The 23,515-nt window shown below is 50.4% G+C and overlaps 1 protein-coding gene across 1 annotated transcript in view; it reads left to right on the top strand.

Annotated features, from left to right (window-relative positions):
• Positions 1-2,937: 2,937 nt before the first annotated feature.
• Positions 2,938-23,515, top strand: part of FRMPD3 (FERM and PDZ domain containing 3) — a 146,352-nt gene continuing 125,774 nt past the window's right edge. Inside the window, exon 1 of the mRNA XM_070067469.1 lies at positions 2,938-3,509. The gene's annotated coding sequence lies outside the window, so the exon portion shown is untranslated. The remainder of the gene's footprint in view (positions 3,510-23,515) is intronic.

Genomic DNA, 23,515 nt, shown 5'->3' with positions numbered 1-23,515 from the left:
CATCCTCCTTTTGCTAGGAGCATTAGCAGAGGCCCTTGTTGGCAGTGAGTGACTACCAGCCCATAACTGGTAGTCAGTATTGCTGTTATTACTGCAAGCCAAGTGGGCTCTTTGTCCATTTATCCCCGGATTCTCAGCTAATGGTGCATTGGTTACTTGGTTGCTAAAGTGCTGATTACACACCAAGGTGCTGGTGAAGCTGAGCTGCCTCCATCCACTCTCAGTGTGCAGGGGAGAAAAATAGTGCCACTTATTAGCTTCGTCTCAATGTATTGATTCCAATAGGAAATAGACTTCTGGCTGGACTGTCTTCATTTGTCATCCCATTGTCATGCAATTTGAAGAGACTGAACTCTTGCCCTTCCTCAGTGAATTCCAGTGCACCTGGATCGAGGGCCCCAGCGCTCCCAGCAAGTGTTTATTTTGGCTGCCTTTAGCACAAGGTTAAGAATGTTTAGGAGCCTTCATCACACCTTCTCTGAATCCCACTTCTGACCTTTCCTCTTTCATTTCTGTTGGGCACACAGCTTGCCATCATCAACAACAAAACCCTGCCTACATGAATCACTCAGGGGACAATCTTCTCCTTGGAGGCAAAACCAACCAGTACGCACACAGGCTTGAGAACCTACTCTGACCAAAGATGGCAAACAGTGAGGTTGGAAATCAGCAGACTAAAACCACAATGGACAGCTGTTCAGCAGATGACTGGGAGCTAGACTGGTTTTGAGAAGGAACCATAGCTACCATTTGCTAGGACCTGGTACAACCACTACCTCATTTAACGCCCCCAATAATTCTAGGTGCCAGAATCTGCCATCACCCCACAGGTAAGGGGCGGAGAAGATAAGCGACTGGTAAGAAGCAGGTTCTAAAAGCCACACGAGTCATCATTATCCCAAACTGGATAGTGCCTCCCTGGGAACGCAGTAGCCCTCCTGCACACATCTGCCTGGTGGCAGAGTGCTTCCTCGTACTGTCTCTCTCCCTTCACCACCTGCCTTTACTTGTGTTTCCCATATAGCAGACCGGAGCCTGGGCATCTGCTGTGAGTCGAGCATCCTAGAACGCCCTTGTTTCGCTTGCTAACCTGTAAGTTTCATTGTAAGAACTGAAACAAATCCAACTTGTGGGTATGTGTGTTATTAATAAAGACTGAAGTGGGTCAGGATCAGGAGACCCTCAAGGAGATCCTATCTCCTGAGACCACCCCCTTGGAAAGCAGCAAGTAGTAGCATTCATACTGCTCAGCCGGTTCCTGGCTCTTGCTCTCTAGTCCCGGGGGACAGGAAGCCAACTCTTTCCTGCTCCCGTTCACCTCTCTCCTTTGCAAAGGTTGGAATTCAAGTCTGAGGCCATTGTCTGGCTAGACATATTTTTTTTTGCACTAGCTCAGTGCGTGCGTGGCCCCACACGTGACTGTGTGTGCCCATACCTGCGTATGTTGGGCTCCTCCGAACATCTTTCTGTGTGTGGGTCTGCCTGGGTGTTTGCCAGCAATGTTGTGTGCTTCTCTCCCTGCATGTCTTGGCTTGCACTCGCCACCAGCTTTTAATAAGTCCATCTGCTTATTTTCCCGGCCTAAGCTACCTTCATCCAGATGCAGGGAATTTCCATCCTTTTTATTTTTTTTTTTTGTTTGTTTTTCAAGGTATGGAGTGCCAAGAAGGAAGCAAAAAGTGTGCTCAGTGGATGGATGGCCAAATCTGCTCGTCAGCTACTCCGCTGCTGATCCCAGCTGCAGGAAGCCACAGAGCCCTGCACACGGCTCTCCTCTGTATCCTGGAAATCCCACATAGACTCTTGCCCCACAACTACCAGTAGCCCTCTAACCTCTTCTGAGGCTTTCCCCAATGCCTAAATAGAACTGGAGGGGAGGAGGAGAGCCCCACTGGAATGAGCTCCTTTTTGCAAAAAGCCTCCCTTCCGGAATCCAGGAGCTCATAGAGGGTAGAGGAGGGCCGACTTTTCACATGAGAACACGAGAGCTCCCAAGGACGCAACTACCTCTCCAACATGCATGGACACTGGGAAATTCACCGTGCAGTTGGCATCACGTAAGCTCCGCTGCTCCCTCTGGCTTTTCTCTTCTCTGGCCTCGACATCTGCTTCCTAGATCCACTGGCCAGCTTCCGGCCCCTCTAGGTCCCTACTGAGGCTGCCCCTTGCTGGGGAGGAAGAGTGGCCCTCTTTCTTGATGCTCAAAACTCCTCCCCAGGGGTCTGGAGCCTGCTGGGAGACCAGGAGCCTCTCTTGGACCTCAGCTGCTACATGTTTAGTATTCAGAGAGTGTCTAAAAAACGTCCTGAGATCATTCATCAGGCACTGTGCTGTGTGCCTAGCTGCTCTCCTTCAGGGTGTGTGTGTATCTGAGCGTGCACGTGTATACGTATGTGGCCAGGACCCTCTCTCCGTCCATCTGCTGGTGAACACCCCCCACCCCCACACACAGACACCTTAACCTCCTTCCCTTCTCACCAAACCAACCTCTTGCTCTAAGCAGACTTCTGTCTGCTGCTGATCGCGCCCTCCCTGAGGTGGGCTCCTGGGCTGGGCCTGGGCTCTAAGCCGCTCAAGCTCCACTGCTGGGGCGAGAGGCGCTGCGAGCAGGAGCCTGAGCTGAAACTCAAGGTGCCTGTGGATGTTGGCACTGGTGACCAGGAGGGGAGCTGCAGGGAGGGCATCCCCAGCAGCAAAGGAACAAACAAGGGGCAAGGGGCGGAAGGCAAGGTCAGGGGCCAATGAGGGGAGTTCCCGAAGCCAGCTTTCCCTATGCCCCTTCTTCTCCGCAGCTCACTCACCCACCCACCCACCCCCACTTTCCCCGGTTCACTTTGGAAATTGCCTTGCCTTTTAGCTGCCAGCAGTTCCCGGCAGAGCCCAACTGGCACGGTCAGGTTCAAGAAGTGAGGCAGCGCCTGGCTGGGTGCTGGGTTGTTGGATTGTGTCTTGGGAGATTCTTTCCCCCAATTGTCAATTGCGTGTTTATTTTTAGTGTTGACCCCAGCCAGGAGCTGCGCCTTTAAGCCGCTTTCCCATTCGGGGAAACCGACGCCAGCACTCGAGGGTCGGGAGGCGCCGGAGAGGCCCCTCATTCTGCACTCCCCCCTTTCCTCCCCTCCCCTCCCCCGCCCCCTCTCCCCTCCCCTCCTCGCTGTCCGGCAGCCTCGCCGCCATCCGTCACCTCGCAGCCTGCCGCACTCCTGGAGCGAGAGAGCGACGAGCGAGCCACGGCGATGGTGCCGCCCGCGGCGCAGCCATGGAGCCCGCCCGAGGAGCCCGCGCGCGCCGCTGCCAGCCTGCCCGCAGCCCGCCGCCTGCGCGCCAGCTCCCCGCGTCCCGGGCCAGCTGCTGCCGCCCGGCCAACCTCTGCCCGCCCCGCCGCCCGGCGCCACTGAGCCCCACGCCCGTGCCGGGCTCGGGGGCACGAGTGCCCTAGTCCCGCCGCCGCCGCCGCCGCCGCCGCGCCGCCGAGAAAGAGAAGGAGGAGGAGGAGGAGGAGGAGGAAGGTAAGAAGCGCGCTGCTTTCAGGGGGGCGCGCCCGCAATCTCAGCCTGGCCAGGGGTGGCTCGAGGCGGGAGCGTGGGCGCCCCCGGGAGTCGGGGACAGGGTGGGGGCGCCGAGCGTCGGGCCGCCCGGAGTTTGGGCAGCCGGGAGAGTGGTCGGCTGCGAGCCCCCTGCCCCGGTGCGTCGCCGGCTTGGCGGGCTCCCCTTGGCTGCTGGGGGTGCAGGGTGAGGAGCCAAGCGCAGAGGAGTGCGGGGCGTTCATTATGGAGCCTTTGTGTGCGCGCCGGGGCTGTGGGCACAGTTGGGAGAGCCCAGGAGACGCGGGGCCTGGCTGCTGGGAGGTGGCTACTTAGCTGGGGTGTCCGACAAAGCCTGAGTCCCCGGGCTGCCAGAAACAGCCGTGTGAAGCATGTGCGTGGTTCCCGGGGCCATGTTCACAAGCGGACACGGACGCGCACACACACACACACACACACACCGCCGCACCACATACCCCGCGCTCAGCCACAGTCACCCCCATCCAAAGACGAAACACGTACATACACACAGGGAAAGCTACATTTGCTCCCTAATAAAGCAGTCACCCAAACATATATACAGCTACATGCATCACCCCCCTCCCAGCACAGCTAAAAAACACGTACACACACACACACACACACGCACACACTTCTACTCCCTAGCCTGCTGCTTTGGAGCTTGGAGAGTGTGTATGTGAGTGTGTGTGTTTTCCCGTAGCATACCTGCGAAACTACATGAGAACTGCACATTACTGCAGATCCAGTACCTGCTGCTGCCCCTACCACACACACATGCAGCCCCCCGTCTCTCCCCCACCACAAGCTACTGTAGACGCCTCCACCAGGGCCTTAAGAACTCCATTCTGGCAAAAAGCGAGCCCAACTCTTGTAGTCGTGACCTCTCCACAGCCAAGCTCCTGCGCACACACGCACCGACACCACTGCAGGGGCAAATGCCTGCCACTTTCCCCCAGAAGCAGGTGGTACCCCCATCCTCGCAGCTACCGCTAAAACAAAACAAAACAAAACAAAAACCAAAAAATCCTTGATGGCCGCAAACGCTAATCCCACCCGGTCCGCTCCCTCCCCTTGGCATCTTGGTCCAGCTGCAGAGCAGGAGAGTCCACCGGGTGGTCTCGGCATCCTGCAGCTATTGCGGAGGGCGGGGCAGGCTCTGGACTGCCGCCCATTAGAGAAACTGCTATAAGAGCAAAGCTCCCTTGGGGGCGCCCTTCTCGCAATGGAGGGTAGGGGACTCTATGCTGACTCAGAGCAAAGCGCTGAGGGAGTTTTCCCAGCTGGAGACTAGGGCCCCGGGTAGTGTGGCAATTTAACCACCGGTGCCCTCAGCTGGGAGCTACTGCCTGTCCCTCCCCCTCCCTGCCCATCAAGCTCACCGCAGGAGAAGCAGGGGGAACCCGGTGCCTAGCTTGTTGGGAGCCCAGAGAGGTTTCCCGGGAAGCCTTTGCTGTTTTCACTGAGCAAAGGGCTCTCAGCTCTGCGCTGGGAGACCTCAAACGAGACTTGGCCATGCCCAGGCAGGCATCCTGCAGCTACCCAATTTCATGGCCTGTTTTTAATTTTTATTTATTTATATATTTAGTCGTGTAAGGGGACCAATTCAACCTGAGCAGCTTGGCGTGGTGAAACAAGACGTAACGTATGTGCGGAGGGGAAAGCAAAGGCTAGTGGATTTGACTAGTTTAAGTAGAGACAGACTGTAGCCTTTGGCAAAATCGTGACAGATATGGCTTCGAAGACGTCAGATCCCCTTCCCTCCTCCTGCCCCTCCCCTCAGCTGCTCAAGGCTCCTCTGGGTCCCCTCCCCCTCCCCCTTAGACATTAGGCAAGGCTTTGCTCCCAGCTTCCTTGAGTCTGATGACACAATCCCTGCCCAGGCCAAGGTGTTAATAGCTGGGGGTAGTTTACTGCCTGCACCTTGCAGGTAATATTTACATTCTTAAAGGAGGCAGAGAGTAGCTCTGTTGGTAGGCCCTTCAGGCACCTGTGGCAGCAGGCTCCCAACGGAGGTGCAGAGACAGCATCCTCTTTGTACTGACCCTGTCTGGCCCCAGTTGTGCCTGATGTACCTGTGGGAGTGGGATGTGGGGAAGTGGGATGTAGTTGTGGAGGGCTTGGAGGCCCATAGAGAGAAAGTTGAAATTGATTTGAGAGGCAATTGGGAGCCACTGCAGGATTCTGAGAAGGGAGGGGGCTATGGTTTAAGCAGGAGAGAAACACTCATTGCTGCCTGTGGAGAGGTCCTCCCCTCTGTCTCACCAGCACCCACCACCACAATTGCCTTATGAGTACGGGCAGAAGCCCCCTCTCCGCCGAGAGGCAAGGCTGCCCAGAGTAGGGTGGTGAGCATTTCAGGCCCCTGGCTCTGAGCACCCCCAAACGGAGTCGTCCTCCAGAGTGACCGGGCTATTGGCCTGAAGCCAGCAAGTGCTCCATTAAACATAAGCCAGCAATGCTGTTGGTACTGTGCCTTTGGACAGTTCAATGGAGCTTCAGTCTCTGGTAAGTGCTACAGTCCGAGGCTTGCGAGATCTGAACTGTAGGGCTTTATTAGGGTTCTTTGCCACCAACCATATCTTTCAGGAGCGGGAGTAAGTTGAAAAAGTGCAGCCAGAAAGCCCTAGAATTGCAGATGACAGCCTCATGCTGGGCAAGAGGTTGGAGGTAGGGGTGGGGTAGGTTTAGGGGAGGCATTGGGCCAGCTCTGCCCCACTGCAGTAATCCTCACTTCAGCCCTTGGAGGGAGCCTGGGTGAATGGAAGTGCCTGGTACCCATCCACACCCCCCTCGCTTCGTATAAGTGGGTGGGTTCCATGGCCAGCCTCTGGCAAGGAACCATGAGAAGAGGAGCCTCTGGGCTCATTGAAGCCATAAACATATATATCCATACACATACAAGCACAAATGACACAGACACACTACACACACACACACACACACACACACACCTGGAGAAAATTGTGGGAAGTGAGTCTCATGCTAATCAGCTTGGCTTCTGCCAGTTCACGCCTTCATATAACCTCTGGCAATCACTTCTAGGCGGGCTAGGATGTTACCCATTGATACTGGGCCCTGGGAGTGCGGGGTGGGGGTGGGGAGACCATTAGCTTGGATAGATCCCTGGGAGGAAGGCACAGCCAAGTCAGCTTCAGCTCCTGGGCCAGCCTTAAAGCCATTAGCATTCACAGCAGAAAACTCGGATCTGGCTCTTCTCTCAAGGACTTCTGTTTTCCTTCTTACCATAAATTCAAAAAGAAAACATTCTCTTGCGTTATCAGCAGCCTGCACGAAGGACTCTCAGACTGGGCTGGACCTTGAAGTCCTCTGAGAAATCCAAGGACTGGGGGCAAAGGGGTAGGGTAGGGAGAAAACAGGGAGAAACGCACCGGCTCCCCACCCTTCCAGTTTCCCCTCAGCTGAGCTGCTAAGGAAAGATCAGTGATCTTAGGGTTCTGTGATATTTCCCCACCCATGACAGGCAGTGCCCCCTTTTCCGAGACCAGGGACACCAGTCCTTACAAGGGGACGTTGACAGCCCAGTGGCACACTAACACCTAATCTCAGGTAATCAGGAAATGAGCCTGGCAGTCAGAGTACGTACAAGACATGGGAGTAGTGAGGGGGTGAACAGTAAGGGAGAGCGAGCCTACCTGGATATGAGTGGAGCAAGTGTGCCTGTTTGTGTGTTTGTGTGAATACACATGAGAATGAGCAAGCATGGACACATTAGCAGGTTTCCCTTTATGCATGTCATAGCTAATGACCTTCCTCTAAGCCTCAAAGCTCTCTTTGGCATTAGCCAGGCTAACTAGCCATCCCTAGCTTTTTGAAAAAAAATATTTTATTTATGTATTTGAAAGTCAGAGTTCAGAGAGGGAGAGAAAGACAGAGAGAGAGAGAGATATCTTCCATTCATTGGTTCACTCCCAAAATGGCTGCAATAGCAGGGACCAAAGCCAGGAGCCAGGAGCCTCATCTGGGTCACCCATGTTGGTGCAAGGGCCCAAGCCCTGGGGCCATCTTCCACTGGTTTCCCAGGCACATTAGCAGGGAGCTGGATTGGAAGTGGAGCAGCCGGGACATGACCTGGCACCCACATGGGATGCCAGCATCACAGGCAGGGGCCTTACCTGCTACGCCACAGCGCCGGCTCCCATCCCTAACTTTGGAAAGCACTGTCTGCCTGGTTGTATTATTTGGGTCTGCTTCCACTTAAGTGAGCCCTCTTTTTTCTCTTTTTCATTAGCCCCTCTTCCTACCCCTCAAATCTGGATACTGTCTGGCTCCTCTTGTTTTCTCCTTTTATTATGGGCAAGGGCACACAGCCGGGCATGGCTTTCCCTCTCACCTCCTTCCTGGTCTTTCCCACTTCTCTAGCCCAGACTCAACCCTGCAGGATCCGGAGCTTCAGGCCTCACTTTCCAGCCACTTGCTGAACATTTCCCCTTGGATGGTCTGCCGTCATTTTACACTCAACACTGACAAACTCATTTCATTATCTCAAAAAGATGGCTTGCTCTCCTGACCTCTCGGTTACCACAAGCCTCTAGTCTTTCACACTAGAAACCTCAGAACCAGCCCTGACACTTGCCCCAGCCCACCCTGCCCCTGCCAACACCCATGTCCACACTGCATTTGTCTCCTTCCTTTCCAACTCACAGTGCACATATTTGCCAGATTCATATTCTGAAATATCCTTTCTGGGGTAGACATTTGACCTAGAGCTGAAGACGCCAGTTGGGACACTTGCATCCCATATCAGAGTGCCTAGGCTTGACTTCCAGCTCCATTTCTGATTTCAGCCTCCTGAAAATGCACACCTGGGAGGCAGCAGGTAATGGCTCAAGTAGTTGGTCCCTGCCACCCACCCAAGTGGAAGACCTGGATTGCATTCCCAGCTCCAAATTTTGGCCCCCAGTACAATGCTGGCCATTGTGAGCATTTGAGGAGTGAACCAGTGAATGGGGCCTGTCTGCCTCTCTGTTGTTAACCTCTCAAAGATAAAGAAATAAATACCCATTTTTTCCCATTGTACAACTATTAAGTATCCTTGGAGAGTGACACCTGAATGCCTGTGGGATGAATTTCATCTTTCTTATCCTGGCATTCAAAGCCCTGCATAACTAGGGCTAGCCCTAATGTGTTATTCCAACCTTATTTCCCATTCTTTGTCCACATCATTGAGTCTCAAATTTTACTATGTTTCAGAATACTCGTGGGAACATGTTATAATGAAGATTCCTGGGTGCCAACTCCTAGGCTTCTGATTCAGTAGGTCTAGGAGCTGGAGTTCAGAAATAAGCATTTTTTTAAATTTTCATTTTATTTGAAAAACAAAGAGACAGAGAGATCTTCCATCCACTAATTCACTCAGCAATTGCCTGCAATAGCCAAGTCTGGGCTAAGATGAAGCCAGGAGCCAGAACTCAGTCTGGGTCTCCCACATGGTTGGCAGGGACTCAAGTAGGAGAGCCATGATCTGCTGCCTCCCAGGATGCACACTATCAGGAAACTGGAACAGAAGCTGAGTAGCTGGGATACCATCCAAGCACTCTGAATATATAAGATGTTGGTGTCCCAGGTGGTGATTTAACCACTGTACCAAACACCCACCCTTGGGAATAAGCATTTTAACAAGCTTTCCCTAGTGATTCTGATACACTTGGTGTACATGAGAAACAGCCCCACGCAGACCCGCAACTTTCCTCGAGAGCTCCTAAATGTGTCTTTTGTTTATGACACTCCACCCACCAGGAGTGCCCTCTCTTTCTTGCCTATGTTCCCCACCTGTCCAATACCACTATTCATATCTTTCAATTCTACGTTCAAGTTCACCTCTGTGAAGTCTTCTCTGTTCATTCTATGCTTAAGTGATCTCTGCCTCTGGCACTTGCTATCTCTAAAATGCATCTGGCAAATACATCACTGGGGCACTCCAGTAGTACTGCTCTAATCATTAATTCCTATATTCCTCACATACTAATATAATTTGTCAACATGAATACCTTACAGACACGATATATTCGAGGAAGGAAAGAATCTGGTGTTTTTCATCTTTTGTTTAAATCCCCATAGCACACAACACTTTACACATAGCAGGTGCTGAATAAATATTTGTGGAGTTGAACACATGTTGGTTCATATTAGACATGATCCTATCACACTTCCTCTTGCACATTAGCTTGGATACCTATTATGTGCAAGGCACTGTGCTAATCATTGTGAAGAATATAAAGTTCATGGAAAAATGGAATTCAAAGATAAGTTTATTTTGGTGCAAAAATTTTTGAAATCCTTACATATTGTTCCATTACATGCATTTTCTGTGAGCTTTTTGCAGACCCATTGTAAATTCCTGGCATCGGTCACACCATTTTGTCCCTAACACCTCCCCATGCTTCACTTAAAAATGGGCATTCCTCACAGAACCACAGTGCCATTAGGATATCTAATAAAAGTAACAATAATGCTTTGTGTTATCCATTACCCAGTCTGTAATCAAATGTCCTCAATTTTCTCAAAAGATGTTTTACAGTTGGCTTGCTTGAATCAGGATTCAGAAAAGTTCCACCTATTACATTGGTTGTTCTGTCCCTTAAAAGCCCTTTTCGCCGGCGCCGCGGCTCACTAGGCTAATCCTCCGCCTAGCGGCGCCGGCACACCAGGTTCTAGTCCCGGTCGGGGCGCCGGATTCTGTCCCAGTTGCCCCTCTTCCAGGCCAGCTCTCTGCTGTGGCCAGGGAGTGCAGTGGAGGATGGCCCAGGTGCTTGGGCCCTGCACCCCATGGGAGACCAGGAAAAGCACCTGGCTCCTGGCTCCTGCCATCGGATCAGCGCGGTGCGCCGGCCACAGCACGCGGGCCGCGGCGGCCATTGGAGGGTGAACCAACGGCAAAGGAAGACCTTTCTCTCTGTCTCTCTCTCACTGTCCACTCTGCCTGTCAAAAAATTTAAAAAAAAAAAGCCCTTTTCAACAGCCTCCTCTTTTTGACTTATTTTGTTCTGCACAGTGCTCCACATTCTGGTTTGTGTTCGGTTATTCTGCTGTGTCCTCTTATTGTCATTTAGCTTGTTCTGCTATCCCTACTATTTCTTGTAAAGAGAAGTTAACTCTGGACTTGATTCAGTTCAAGCTCATTCCTTGCCACTACCACCACCTCCACCGCTCCCTGCCCCCGCTGGCAGATTGATTAAAAGCAGGTCAGTCTGGAGGCAGGAAGACTGGATAGGAGGCTGTTATCATAGCTGGACGGGGATTGAAAGGAGTTGAGTGAGGTAGGAGAAACCTGACTTACTTACCCATTGGATGAGTGGGGTGAGGAAGGAGCAAGATCAAACATGATTGCGAGACTTTGAGCCTGCATCATGGGGAGCATAAAGATGCCATCATGTGTGAAGGATGGGTTTTTAATGAGAGCAGCAGGAATCAGGGTTAGATTAAAAGAGGAACTTTCTCACAGTAAGAAGCCATCTGCTCTGTTTTTTCCAGATAGCACTATCTTTCCCAGAAAGTTTTTGATTAGTGCTATAGCCAGATATTTGTGTCCACCAGAAAAAAAAAAAACAATTAGAAAGTGACTGCTTATTTTCCATCAGTTGTCCAATAATTACATGTCCAAGCCAGAGCCTGGACAGGAAGGATAATATGTACACCTCCGGATGAACAGAAAGTGGTGCTGGTGCCCTCCTTGCAGACCAGCCTATTGTCCCACATCACCATGGGTTTCTGTGGTCTTGGGCTTGAGTGAAGCAGCGGATGCCAGCGCTTAGGATTCCTGTAGACCGAGCCAGTGAACATAGCTCAAGACTCGAGGCTTCCCTTAGGGTCCTCTGACATCGCCCTTCCATATCCACTTTCCAAAATGAAGCTATGTGAATCTTCAGTGGACCATGGCAACAGTGTTGCTTTCAAGCTTCACACCTCCAGTAGCCCTGGGATATTTCCTGGGCTCTGAGAAAGTGTCTAAATTATTTAGGCACTGGAGCTGGCATTATGCCACAGTGGGTTAAGCTGCTGCCTGCGATGCCCACATGCCATATCAGAGTGCTGATTCGAGTTGGCTATTCTGCTTCCCATCCAACTTCCTGCTAATGTACCTGGGAAAGCAGTAGAAGATGGCCTATGTACTTGGACCCCTGCACCCATGTGGGAGACATGGATAGAGCTCCTGGTTCTGGCTTCAGCCTGACCCAGCCTTGGCTGTTGTGGCCATTTGAGGAATGAACCAGCAGACGGGTGATCTCTCTCTCTCTCTCTCTCTCTCTCTCTCTCTCATTCTGTCACATATTTTCAAACAAATAAAATAAATCTTTTTTAAAAATATTCTTCAGTCACCTTGGTAAGAACTTGCTTAGGCTGTTGAATTGGATCAGGTGAGAGCTGCTCTCAGCTCCATCCTATCATATCCTCATTCATAAAACCTTTTCTCCCTCTTCAGCTCCTCCCTCCCTGCTCTGTCTTTTATAGCATAGGTTTATATTCATTCTCTCTCTTTCTCTCTCTCTCTCTCTCCATCAAACGCTGGCCCCTGTAGCCCATTGTGTCTCAAATTGATCACTTAAGCAGCATTATTGATCACCCAGAAAATCTTAGGAGGTGGGAGTGTCCTGAAAGCTGGGATCTGACAGCAGATTGGCTGCCCTGGCCTCTCTGGACAGCCTCACCTTCTCTTCTGCCTGGCACATCTTTTGCGAAACGGGGGGGGGGGGTTGGACATGGGAGATCCTCAGAAAGTCTTAATTTTCAGCCTTCAGCCTTCTTTCGTTTTAGAGTTAAGGCATGGGAACAGGAGCCCACTGTGCACTCCTGTACTCATATTGTGGTGAAAAAGAGAAAGCAAAGTCCCTGCTCTAAATAATTTAACAGAAGCACAATACTAATTTTTTAAGGATTTATTTTTATTTGAAGGTCAGAGTTACACACAGAGAGGAGAGGTAGAGATAGAGATAGAGAGAGAGAGAGAGAGAGGGAGAGGGAGAGAGAGGTCTTCCATCCGATGGTTCACTCCCCAGTTTGCTGCGATGACCTAAGCTGAGCCGACCTGAATCCAAGAGCCAGGAGCTTCCTCCTGGTCTCCCACGCGGGTGCAGGGGCCCAGGGCCTTGGGCCATCTTCCACTGCTTTTCCAAGCCGTAGCAGAGAGCTGGATCGGAAGTGGAGGAGCCAGGACTGGAACCAGCACCCATATGGGATGCCGGCACCGCATACAGTGGCTTTACCCGCTACACCATAGCACCGGCCCCAGAAATATAGTACTTATGTGAAGCAGCTAAGAATAATGCAAAATGGCAAGCACTTAGATATCATTTGCTCTAAACTCTAAGCACCACTGAGGTTCATGGCACAGAGAGAATGAAGAGAATGGGCTGGATTGGAGGAAGATAACTTCTCAGAAGAGGTTAAACTCGAATTTGGTTTTGAATGATGTGTAATGTTGAGATTGTTGATTAGAAAAAGGGGCAGGCTCCCAATATAGGGAACAGGTAGAGGTGGAGATGGTCAGGGTGTGATCAAGAAAGGATGCCTACGTAGAGGAGATGGTGGATGTGGAGGCATTGTGGAGAAGAATGATTGGCTGGGTAAGGCGTAGCCAGATTTGGAGGCCCTTTGACGTTGGAATGTGGAGTTCGGGTTTGGAGAGATCCTGGAGGGCTGTTGGGCAACTATGCACAATGTTTATGATGGTTAGTCATGGAATAGGAAGCAAAATTGGAATTAGCAAAGACTTGAGACTAGCTTGTAGGATACTACAGCGATCCAAGTGAGAAGTGATTAGGGAGATGATAGTGGACATAGAAAGGAGAGTAAAATGCAATAGGCCCTTAAGGCATTGGCATGGCTGGTTAAAGCACCAAGTAACTTCTCTTAACTTGTTATTGTCTCACTCCCTATTCTTAGCTTCAATATTTCCAGACCCCAGGACCTTCAGGTGACAGTTTCACTAGAGCTAAGATGGCAGTGGGTTAATCTGTAAGTCATCCCAAGAAAAGTAGATTTGCACAGGAGCCTTCAGTATTCTGATTGGGAAGAGTGAACAATTAGTAAACCCGGCTGTAGAATCTAGTTGAAATGGCAGCTAAGCTGGGGTGTGGAGTACTACATCCCCCAGTAGAGAGGCTGGAGGCAGGAGCTGCCTGTGTCTGGTCTCTTGCAAACTCCCGAGACGTATGAGAGCTGCTGAGAGTGAGGAGACACCTTTCAACTTGCCTGGTAACATCAACTTGAAAACTCCTCTGAGCACCTGGAAATCATCCCAAAGGAGGTCACACCTGTGCCGGGGTAGAGCCAGCGCAACCACAGCACTTTGATGCCAGCTGGAGCCCTGGTGCACCAGCTGGTATGGAGAACTGAGTGCAGAGTCCACAGGTAGGTGGGAGGTGACAGTGGAGGCCTCTGCCTGCTCACTTGCTGCCCCAGTAGGTCTCCCTTCTGCTAGCCAGGTGTCTCGCCAAGTCCCCTAGCCCTCAGTCAGAGGCAAGAGAATTGCAGCTTAAGCAGTATTGTGAGATGTTTGCTGCCTTTTATTCGTTCTTCTTTTGGGTGGATGCCTGTGAAAAATGGATGAATGAAGCAGATCTGCCCAGACTGTGGGCTCCTAACCGCCAAGGGGGCTCTCCTCTGGGGGGGCAGACCACCCAAATAGACCTCTCTTTATTTCTGATCCATACCCACTGGGGAAACAGAAGAACAGATGGCTAGACTGGGAGATGTACACACACGTGCATGGGTGCACGTGCTCGCACGCGTGCGCTCGCACACATACACGCACACACACACACACACACACACACACTGCGTAAGTCTGTCAACCAGCAGCCTCTAGCTCTTCCCTGCTGAAGATTTCTGTTTTGATTTCCTTTCAGTATTCTGGTTGCTGATTTGCAGTAGGGGTGATGGTTGGGAGGAGGGTGGCTAAGAAGTGGGCAAGTGTCCAGCATGGAAAATGCTTAGGCAGGTGGGGGACTGGGAGGAGGGAATACAAGTCGCTGCCTCGGGTGGCTGTCATAGTCACTACTCATCTACTGGAAAAGTGCACTGAACATGGAGGGAAGAGGCCATGGCAGCAACAACTGGCTTAGAAGTCAAACAGGTAAGTGTCAAGGTCTCTCCGTCTGGAAATCCTGCTGCCATTTGCATTCACTGTTTCCCAGGTTTTGGCTGTGAGCTAGACATTTTTTTTTTCCTTCAGCAGTTGTCCTCTTTATTGTCCCACTTGTAACCTAGACCTGAGCAAGTCAGTTTTAGAGGCTTTGCCAGTTCACATAGGGGAAAACTAAGGGCCCCAGGTGATTTTTTTTTTTTTGCATGAAACTTGCCTCCAGTTCTGCAGCAAGATGGCCAAAAGTCAGGATCTTGCTCATCAGAGCTGAGACTCTGAAAAGCAGCCTGCTCATAGGGCTGGTGAGGGTGCTGTATGTCGCACTGGCTCCATTACTGCCATCAGGGAAATCGCAGAGAATGCAGATATGATTAATAAAGCGAGTGTTGTTCCATATTCATCTCATCACCTACAGTGGAGCTGTAATCTTTCTAATATGTAGGGAAATCGCTCACTGACAGAGAAAAAGGAGGGGGATCTTTAGACAGTCCCACCAGCCTGCGCCTGTCACACAGTTTAGACACCTGTCACCTACAAAGTCCTAATCAGAATTGGCTATTGGGGCTGCCTTTTTCCTCCCTCCGCTTCCCCCTCAGAGGTTTCCATAGTTAGTCTAAATATAGCTTGTCCTGCTTTGGAATTCTAGCTGATTGCTGGAAATGATCAAGCCTGCCCTTTGACCCGAGCTCCAGTTCCATTTTATCATTACCTGTAAGGGCATCTTCTCTTTGGAGTTTACCATCATTTGAAATGTGCCACGACGACGAAAACCAAACTCAGCATCTCCTCTAACCTCACTCTCCACGCTGTTCTCCAGCCTCTGCCCCTCTTCCCATATCTCTATCAATGACCCTATCGCTCTTGCCATAGCCCAGGGGGTGGGTCCTGCAATCAGTCACCCTCACCACGCTCCAGTTGGACACCAGCATGTCTTGGCTCGACTCTCACAGGTGCCTCATGAATCCACACCTTCTGGACCGTTCCCACTGGCGGCGGCATAAGCCAAGCTCTCATAACCCCATGCCTGGATTACTGCAGCAGCCTCCTAACTGGTCCCTCCGCGTTCTGCACTCAGCCTCCCCCTCCCTATCAAGTGATCCTTCAACGCTGCTGCCAAAGGAATCTCCTTAAAACATCTGTCATCGTGTCACTCCCTGCTCAAGAGCCTGTAACAGTGCTCTTTTGCTGACTGTATCAAATAGAAGCTTCTTTCCCAGGTATTTGAGACCTGTCTTCCACAACAGCTGGGATTCCACTATGTGTGGGTGTGTGTGTGTGTGTGTGTGTGTGTATAGTGTAAGAGGGGACTTTGAAAAGTTTGTGGAAGTGGATAAGCTTATTTGGGTACAATTTTTTTAAAATCTGCGAGCAGTTTTTTTTATACTATGCATTTCCATGAACTTTTTGAAGATGCCTCATATATACAAACACATATATATACAAACATATAAATCAAAATATATTAAAAATTACCTCTGCCCCACTTCTTGCTGACCGCATACCCCCAGTCTGCCTCCTCTCCCTGCTCCACGGTACTCAGCTTCTCCTACTCCTCTGTCTGCAGACATCTGCCTGCTGTTCCCCCAGCCTGCACTGGCCCCCTTTTCTCCACTTCTGCAAAAGCTTTTCCATTGCATCCTCTACCTAGAACATGAGTCCAGCCTCTGCTGTGAAGCTTTTCCTGATGACTCCAACCCGTACTGGCTACCCCTCCTTTCTTATTTTTAAGCTTTATTTATTTATTTGAAAGTCAGAGTTAGAAAAAGAGGAGAGAGAGAGAGAGAGAGAGAGAGAGATCTTCCATCCACTGATTGACTTCCCAGATGGCCACAATAGCTGGGGCTTGGCCAGGCCAAAGCCAGGGGCTTCTTCTGGGTCTCCCACGTGGGTACAGGGGCCCAAGCACTTGGGCCATCTTCCACTGCTTTCCCAGGTTATTAACAGGGAGCTGGATTGGAAGTGGAGCAGACATATGGGATGCTGGCACTGCAGATAGACGTTTAACCTGCTGCACCAACAGTGCCAGGCCCTACCCCTCCTTTCTAAATTATATTTTCTCTGATTATGAAAGTAGTATCTATGCACGCTGGAATACTTCACTTATACCTAAAACGATGGGGAGAAAAGAACTCCTGATTCCTCCTTCCTTTTGGGAACCTGAATGACCTTTCTACCACAGTTCAGCACTCGATTCCACCCTCACATTTCACCTTTGACTTTCTGCACATTCCCCTTCGTCCCCAGCTCGGGAGTCAGCCTTTCTGGGACCACTTTCATTTATGTGTCTTCCAGGGCAGAGCCAGATACACATCGCAGGAGCTCAACGAACACAAGTTAGTGGGTAGAGGGGGAGATGAACTGTACATCATTCAGGCTGTAGCTTCCCTCACCCTGTCCCCCCACCACCACAATACACACACCGTGGCCAAGGAGAGGGGGGCACATGCTTGAGTCTCTGTGTCCCACGCAGCCCTGGCTCTGCTGTTTCCTCTTCCAGGTGAGGAATGATGCACCTGCAGAGAGGAGCACGCACAATGAGAGAGGGCTGAGAGTCCCAAGATCCATGATGCCCTGGAAGTCTGCTGCCTAGAACAGGGCTCCTCTGTGGTGCTGGTCTTTTAAACTCTTTAGGAAGCCCCTGACTTTGGGGCTGAGAACTTTAATTAACCCTAGTGGTCACAATGAGCTTTTCCCAACACATGGGCATTCACTGGCAAAAATCTACAGTTGCCCCTTTGGTCCACCATAGTAAATGGTAAGCTTATCCTGAGCTGCAAGGCCCATGTACTGTCCTTCTCTTTTCCATCTTACTAAGGTATCTCTCATGGTTTCTGTAGTCAACCCCTTTATGCTTAGCCAAGCCAGCCAATGTGCCATGTCCTCAAAAACTCACTTGCAGAGTTCTTTGCTGCCTGCCCTCGCTGACCTCATCCCCAGGCTCAGCTCAGCCTCGTCATTGTACTGTAAGTACTGTCTCCTTCTCTCCACCACTGAGGTTCATGACTCCCATTAACAAGTTCCACCATTGACCTCAGACTCAGCCTGCAATCTTCTGGGTACCTGTGTAATCATTCTGTTTTAAAATATTAATATGTGCTTGCTATTGTATTATTATATCAAAGTATTCCCCGGCTATTTCCTATCTGGGTTCTATAAACAGCATTAGGCAAAGTGTACACTCTGGAATCAGCATTACCCCTTACTGTATTTCATGGGTTTGAAGACATATTTTTAACATTTCTGAAACTTAAATGCTTCTTAAAATGTAGGGTGCATTGTAGTTTAATTGGCAGCAGCTTTTTCATTCTTAGGGAAACGTGTAAAAATATTGCTTCTTAGCAGTTGAGGAAGTGAGTGAAATGCACTACTCAGTTGCTTAACCTCTGTGTGGCCCGGTCCCTTCATCTGCAGAATACTTGCGATAGAGGGTTGTTGTGAGGATTCAAAGATAATATTTATATCCCACTTAGCACAGATCCACACTTTGGTGGAGACTCAATAAATGTTAGCCATTGTAATTCTCCAACTGTATAAACTATAAACCCCTCAAGGGCAGGGACATGATTTTCCTCTTCTAGCAGATGGTCTGATGTGGAGGGTGGAAAAAGCTTCCCTTTCCAAAAATATCTCCTTTGCTAGTCTGCCAAACAGCTGAAATTTCGCCATTAATCACTCCTTGGAGTTAAGGCATTATCTCCAGAAGACCTCTGTTAAAATGCAAATATGTCACTTGGGAAGGTAGCACATTAATTCATTAGCATTCATGATCCCATTAGTTCAGATTAGTTTATCAGATTAACTAGCTGTTGCCAAGTGAACCCCCCAAGAGCCTGGTAAGGGGGCTGGTAAAATGTGATGACTTAAGGTGGGAGCAAAGTGAGGGGCCGCCTCCAATCTGCTCTTGCCTTTTGGGGCGTGTGTGTTGGTAAGGTTGTGCCTGTGGTCTGTGATAATCTAGGAGGGGTCTCAATGACATAGAAGCACAGGAGAAGTGAAGTTACAAAGGCTATAGACCTCAGAGATCATCTAGCTGTCCACTGCCTCCCTCCAAGTTTTAACTCCTATCAGCGGAACACAGCCTCCTCCACTAGTCCACTCTATTGTTGAGAAACTCAAATCAGAATACTTTCTGATGTCAAGCTGAAAGTAGTCTCCCTGCCCCCCCTCTGGAAGCCCCTTTAAAATATCTGGATATACCTATCACACCTCATTAAGTCTGTGTGTCTTTAAAGCATTTGGTCTATTTATTTGTTTGAAAGGCAGAGAGGCACAGAGTGAGTGAGAGAGAAAGAGAGAGAGAGAGAGGGAGGGAGGAAGAGAGTGAGAGAGGGAGAGAGAGAGAGAGAGGCAGAGAGAGCTCCCATCTCTTGGTTCACTCCCCCAAATGTATGCAACAGCCAGAGTGGGCCATACCAAAGCCACAAACTCAACCCCAGGTCTCCCACATGAGTGACAGGAATCCAAGTATTTGTGCCACCACCTGCTACCTCCCAAGGTCTGCATTAGCAGGAAGCTGGAATCAAGGATGGAGGCAGGACTTGAACCCAGGCACTCCCATATAGGATGCAGGCATCCCAGCTGGCATCTTAACCACTCATGTCAAGTGTCCACCCTGTTTGTCTTTTGACTTGTATTTCATTTAGAGCTAAATGTACCCAGTTTTTTTAGTGTTTCCTTTTGTGATATGGTGCCACAGCTGAGCTTCTTATCCTGGAGGCCCATGAACCTCCTGAAATTCGTTGTATAACGGTAGCTGTAGTACTTACGTGTCTTACCTCAAGGGTCATCGCTGTTAACAGTGGTCTATTACCTGGAAAAGTTTCTAGCCTATTGACTTGAGAGCATATTAATCACATTCTTTTGGCAAGCCTCCAGTTTGTGAGACTGTCTCTTAGGGATCCTTTCCAAAACTGGGCGCAGTGCTCCAGGCTGCTTGAACCAGCCCAGAGCACAATAGCCATGGTGCTTTTATTAGCAGCCCGATACTGCACACTGCTCACCTTTGGAGAGCTTTCAGTGTAATAGACGCGAACCTCTTATTGTCAGGTAGCCTGGCCTTCCCAGGATTGAGTCTCCTTCTTCCGGAGAGCGCCTCGTGCCCACCTCACTCGGCTCGCCAGGTTGAAGAGCACCTTTGCTATTTCGAGGGCAGCTAATAGAGGGCCTTCGTGAGGACCTGTTTGCTCAGGCCACTTGGTAGGCTAGCAGAGGAGCAGTGTGCCTGGACATAGCCCTCCAGTTCCCTCCAATTCCTCAGTTCTTTGTACTTTAAAGAAATGAATGATTCATGCCCCTATATGAGAGAAGCCAGAGAGGCAGCAGGCCCTGGGGGGCTTTTGAGAATGGAGCTGGGTAGGGGGAGGGGGACTGGTGGTGTCATTGGAGAACAAGGTCGCAAATGCCAAATGCATCAGCAAGGACTTGCTCCCAGACATGAGTGTGTCAACCTGAGAAAGAGACGTTTCTCAGGGAGACGGGTTCCCCTCTATTCCCTCCGTACATCCCAGATGTAGCACAGAATAAAGTGAAGTATTAACGGTACATAGAACTGCATGGGTAAGAGCAAGCCAATTGGAAAGTGACAACTACCTATTGTGTGTGACATGAGACAGACAAAGCAGCAGGGTCATCTGGTCAATGCTGTGTCTCCTGTGGCCTGATGGCTGATCCAGTCTAAACATCACTGCCTTCCCTAACTGAAAGGGTGCCTGCTTTCCCAGCATTCCAGTTACTCCAGTTTAGGTATCAAGGACTGTTGTGAAAATGCAACTGATATCCAAGAGAGGAAATACATCAGCGGGAACACTATCCTGTGAGCTACTCTACCATAAAGAAATTTCTGTAGCCAAATACGTTTTAAAAATGCTGCTTAGGGCTGGTGCTGTAGCGCAGAGAGTTAAAGCACTGGCCTGCAGTGCCTGCATCCCATATGGGCGCCGGTTCGAGTCCCGGCTGCTCCACTTCTGATCCAACTCTCTGCTATGGCCTGGGATAGCAGTGGAAGATGGCCCAAGTCCTTGGGCCCCTGCACCCGTGTGGGAGACCCAGAAAAAGCTCCTGGCTTCGGATTGGCTCAGCTCTGGCCATTGCAGCCATTTGGGGAGTGAACCAACAGATGGAAGACTTCTCTATGTGTCTCTACCTCTCTCTGTAACTCTGCCTTTCAAATAAAATAAATCTTAAAAATAAAAAAAATGCTGTATAGCCCTGTTAGAAGGTCACAGTGTATATTAGCCCATCCAAGGCTCTGAGAAGTCCTGCAGTAGAGAAAGGGGCTTACGTTGCTTAAGGCTTCCAGTATGCATTTGATCACAGATCACCATTGCTGTTTTATTCCTCCTCAGATAAGTCCTGTTAGCATCCACATAACAGCTTTGGAGAATGCAGCTTTCAGCCATGACCCATCATTTCAAGCCTGGATGCACAAATCAATACCCCCAAGATTCTGCACGAGCGAGACAGGGAGGGGTGGATTTTGTTGTGGGGAGGTTGTATAAGACTCTTGGGACACAGAGAAGCACTGAGAGTGTGGGAAAGGGGACCTCAAAATGGAGATGAGAACACGATGGGATGCTGAAGACCAGCTCCGCCCTCCTCCATTTTGCTCCTGGCCAGCCCTGGTCCAGGCGGTGATCTCAGCTCTGAACCAGTGGTGAACAGCGCATAGCAGCTTTGGCTGGGTATAGACCCTGCAGGACCATTTGTGGTCATTGGCTTCTCAGCTGGGACCTTTCCACTTTCATTCCTGGCCCTGCTGCTCTCCATTCCTCTCCCTGAGCCTCCGGCACATTTTCAATTTCCCCGGGTATGAGTCGATCCATTTCATCTGAGTCTTGTTCTTTCCTCTCCCCTTCCGTGGCGCCGAGGAAGCCTTTTGAGTTTGCTGCTGCCAAAGGGAAGAAGGAGAGGATGGGGTGGGAGAAAAGGCGAGGAAAAGAACACGGGGCATGAGGCAAGTCTGTATTTTCCCTGGGGCCTCGGAGAAGGAATGAGCCCTTCGGTAGCCATCCTTGGATCATGGGGGAGGTAGCATGGATGCGCCTGGAGGCAGGGAAAACCCCCACCTCTCACCCAGAGAGAATCAAGAAGGAGGTGATAGTTGGAAGGTCCGTGCGTGTCCATGCATACGCTTGTGTGTATGGAGGTACATGTGCAAGGTTGAATTTCTCCTCACTAGGAAAACCTCGGGGACACCTACACCTCTTCAGGGTTCTATCAGGATCATACAAGTGACTTGTCCTTCTGCGAGAAGGAATGCAGCCTCTGTAATGTACGAGGCTTTTCCTCATCAATGAAACCCGTAAACCGCGGGAAGATGGGGCAGGGTCATTTCTTTCCACTCTTAGGTGCAGGAGTGTGAGTGTGTGTGTGGGGGGGGGGGGGGGGGGGAGGCGAGGCACACAGTGCACACCTGCTGCGCTCTTGGGACTGAGCCCACCCCCTCTCCCCGCAGCCCGGAGCCGCAGCCAGGAAGGGTGTGCTGGTGCTGATAACCCCTCTAAGGTCTGATCACACCTAGTTTGAATGCCTCTAATACCAGTGACTCAACATCCGTCCACACTAGGCAGTTTATTCCACCGCCTAACTGCATTAAGGTTAGGAAATGGTTTCTGGTTTTTTTTTTTTCCCTTTTTTTCCCTCTCTCTCTAGATTCTATTTTTAGACGTGTAGAGTCCAGGCTTTTGCACATGCGCTCTCTTTCTCTCTCCCCTTTTCACTCTTCCACCCCAGGTGGAAGGTCACTGGGGCCTGCATGTTCCTAGCCAGACTCCCACAGTTTGCCTTGCAGCTCCTTAACGTCCTGACCACCTTGCAGTTTGGATACCCCGATGCCCTGCGCTGCTGCAGGATCAAGATTTCCTTTTCTGTGGCATGTATGGATCAGCTTTGGCTTTGGCCTGTCAGAGCGATTCTTCTGTTTTTCCTCTATCGACACTATGCCTTCTCTTCTGCTCTCTCTGCTCTCCAGAAAGCACATACAACCCGCGAGACTCCATCCCTCCCCCATCAGTCTTCCTCCAGATCACCCCTTTGGAAAGTTCAAGAATAGAACTGGGTGCAGTGAGAAAGGCTAACCTCCGTTCTACTTCTCCGTACCCTGGGCAACCGAGTAAGGCAGGGTAGTGTGGTGAAATGGATGAAGAAGCGGGCATGGGCAAGACATCCCACCGATTTTACTCCCCACGTACGGTCTCAGGATTTAGTAGATGCCATGTAAGACTGAAAACCATCACATGGGCTTGCCCTTGAGAAGCTTGGCCTCTAGTTAGGGAAAAACACACAAATGAACTTCCAGATGAAATTTTTTTTTCATTGAACTAGCAGATGTTTGTTGAGTTCCTCCTATGTGCCAGACAGTGTTCTAGGTGCTGAGAATACAGTGGTGAACTGGACAGACAAATCTTTGGCCTACTGAAGCATGCGTTTCCATGGGGACTCCTGTTAGAATGTCAACAATCAGAACCTGTACAGACAGGTGCTGGGAAGGAAGGAGACAGGGGGCTGTGGTGCAGAGAAACGGGGAGATACAGCAGCAAGGGCAGTCAGGAAAGGTTTCTCTGAAGAGATGGCATTTGAGCTAAGGATCAAATGGGCTGAGAACAGTCCATGTCATGTACTTTCAACTATGCGTGGCATCAGATTTCAGAGGCAAGAAGAATCATACGGGCAAAAGGAATTGGGGAAGACTTTCAGGAAGAAATGAGGAGTGGCTGGGTGTGATGCACGGGATAGAGCCTTGCCAGCCCCCTTCACAGCATTGGCCTCGTTTTGGTGAACCTGGTAGACAGTTCCCTCCACGTGGTAGCTGAGTTGTAGTCGTCTCCTGGGAGTCTGAAATGGCCATTGCAAGAGGAAGGGTCTTCAGGAT

Source organism: Oryctolagus cuniculus, chromosome X, assembly GCF_964237555.1.
Source record: "Oryctolagus cuniculus chromosome X, mOryCun1.1, whole genome shotgun sequence".
Lineage (NCBI taxonomy): Eukaryota > Metazoa > Chordata > Mammalia > Lagomorpha > Leporidae > Oryctolagus > Oryctolagus cuniculus.
This window is presented reverse-complemented; position numbering and strand designations above follow the sequence as displayed.